General features: G+C 42.4%; 1 non-coding gene across 1 annotated transcript; it reads right to left on the bottom strand.

The window, feature by feature from the left end:
• Window positions 1–1955: 1955 nt before the first annotated feature.
• Window positions 1956–2028, bottom strand: TRNAC-GCA (transfer RNA cysteine (anticodon GCA)). The gene has a single exon. It is a non-coding gene; the product is annotated as a tRNA-Cys (tRNA).
• Window positions 2029–2861: the final 833 nt, after the last annotated feature.

The raw sequence follows: 2861 nt of genomic DNA, 5'->3' as shown, positions 1-2861 counted from the left end.
ATCTTTCTGTGAATTCAATGATCGTTTTCTTCACGTCAACCTGGTGTGTATATTACATGATGTACTTTCATCTTCAGTGATTATATATGAGTCTTTTGTTTTTTCTTCTTTTTTTTTACATTTGAATACGGGATCTACGATAAATCACTAATTGATCAACGATAAATCACAATGGTGTTCATACTTTTGCTGGGAAAAAAAGCTAATTTTTCCCACAAAACATAAACTCTGAAATACAGTCATCAAAGGTGTTCGATTTTTAGGCGAAAGTGGGCCGCTTTATTGATTACGTGTCGTGCGGGTAACTTGAATAAGTGATCTGAAACAACGCGGCAGGTTACTGAAGTGGTCTGTGAATGTGTCACGGGTCGCTTAATCGCTCTTGAACTATGGCGTGAAAATCTGTTAATATAGGCCGCGGATCACTTTAGTGACCTGTAAATTTGCCACAGGTCACTCAAGTGATCTAGAAATATGCTTCGGGACACTTAAGTGATCTGAGAATATGACACGAGCCAATCAGGCGATGCAGAACTTCGGCTCGAGTCACTTGAGTGATCTGAAAACGTGCTGATTAGTTGGTTTTTTCGAAATTATGCTTGAGGTCGCGAACCACATCATCGCCCCTGACATTTTGACCCAGACATTTCGTCACTGACATTTCGCTCCGGACGTTTCAGCCCTGAAAATTTCGCACCTGACAATTCGCCTACCCAGAGCATATGAGCGACCCATTGAGGGACTAATTAAGTGACCACATGAGCGACCCATTGAGTGACCAATTAAGTGACCACATGAGCGACCCATTGAGTGACCAATCAAGTGACCATATGAGCGATCAATTGAGTGACCAATTAAGTGACCATATGAGTGATCAAGTGAGTTGAACATTTGCCCTGTGATATTTTGCCTGCCCTGATCATATGAGCGACCGTATGAATGTTGGTATAAGTGAACATACGTGTGGTCACTCACTTGGTCAGTCCGAGTGCCACATTTGGCCCGCGGGCTATGGATTGAGGATGCACACACAAACACAGAGCCAACAATTGATTTACCACCCATGTTCGTACCAGGTGAACAAACAAATTGTAACATAACCCAAAAAAATTTCTCCCGTAGGAATCAATATAAAATGAATTAATGTTCCCTGGAGACCCCCTGAATGTGAACAGCTTCTGTGTATAACGTAAACACGAATGAAAATCATTCAACTAACACTCAAAAAAACCATAAATTGGAGAAAAGATGAAATTAAAACTATGGTAGAGCTACGCATGGTTTCGTTAATATACTGTTCACAATCTCAGTGATAAATCTCTCAAAATATCTGTCAGCACTGTGATGTGGTCGCAATAGCTTTGAAGCCATATCCATGGGTCCGGAAGAGACCAGGGCTGGATAAATCTCAAAAAAATTTACATGTGCGGTCGGGCATGTAACTTGAAATGATAGATAGATAAATGCCCGCACGCGAATCTATATTTTAAATGCCCGATTGTGTGTGGAGTATTATTGGATTTACTCACTCTTTTTAGTCAATTGAAAAATAAATTCATTTATTTGCACAAAACATATTGATAGATTTTTTTTCTTTTAAAAAAATTGCAGTAAATATAAATTACATTTCATCTCGCTCATAGAATCAAAGCCGACACACAATACCGCTTCGGACGTTAAGGTTAACGGAAACTTTGAGCCCGACATCTCGCCCCTAGTACGTTTCGTCCCTGTTACATTTGGCCCTCGGACATTTCATCTCGGAAATTTCGTCCCTGACATTTCGTGCCAGACATTTCATCTCTGACGTTTCACCCCTGGTAATTCGCCTGCCCAGACCATATGAGCGACCTAGTGAGTGGCAAATTAAATACAAATAAAATGCAACGCCACAACAAGCAAAATGTCCAACGAGGTGGCTGAGAAAAAATGCTGAAGGAGAGGATGATGCTGGAAGGGGATACTCGGATTTGAACCAAGGACCTGTCGATCTGCAGTCGAATGCTCTACCACTGAGCTATACCCACCCCCCTCTCCCCTATCAGTGATCAAGTTAGTTGGGCATTTACCCTCGGCATTTCACCTGCGCTGACAGAATGAGTGACAGCATGAATGAACATATAAATGATGGTATGAGCGACAATTTTAGTGACCATGTGAGTGATCCAATGAGTTGGACATTTGCCCTGTGACATTTTGCCTGCCCCCGACCACATATGAGCGACCGTATGAGTGAACATATGAATGATAGCATGATGGTCACACATGTGGTCAATCACTCGGTCACTCACTTGGTCACTCATAAGGGCAATCAGTCAATCAGTCACTTCATCACTCATATGGTCAGTTACTTGGTCATCCAACGTGGTCCAACTCCTCGGGATAAAAGACTTACATCCTACTAGGGACAGAGCCTGGGCTCCGACTGGTCTTAAAGTCACTTGGTCAATCACTAACTTGGCCCTTTACCATATACGGTCAGTCATTCAGTTACTCACACGGTTATTCAGTCACTCACATACTTGGCCACTCATACAGTTACTCACTTGGTCACTCACTTTCATATTAATACTGTCCCTCACTTTATGAATTTGTAAGGTTACTCTTATGGTCATTCATACGGTCACCCACTCATACAGTGATGTGCGCTCTCACACATATTTTGTCACTCACTTGATCACTCACTCAGTCACTCCCCCTTCGTCATTTATTGCCACTCACTCACTCATACAGTCAATTTCACACTCATTCTGTGACAACTCACCTAATCACTTGGTCACTCCCACAGTTAGTCACTCATACTTTCAGGGCAGGCGAAATTTCCGAATCCCGGACGGGGCAGGTGCAAGCCTAAGATGAAG

Source organism: Pholcus phalangioides, unplaced genomic scaffold, assembly GCF_987345545.1.
Source record: "Pholcus phalangioides strain wild (caught in Gottingen) unplaced genomic scaffold, Ppha-v1.0 ptg000022l_1, whole genome shotgun sequence".
Classification (NCBI taxonomy): Eukaryota; Metazoa; Arthropoda; class Arachnida; order Araneae; family Pholcidae; genus Pholcus; species Pholcus phalangioides.
This window is presented reverse-complemented; position numbering and strand designations above follow the sequence as displayed.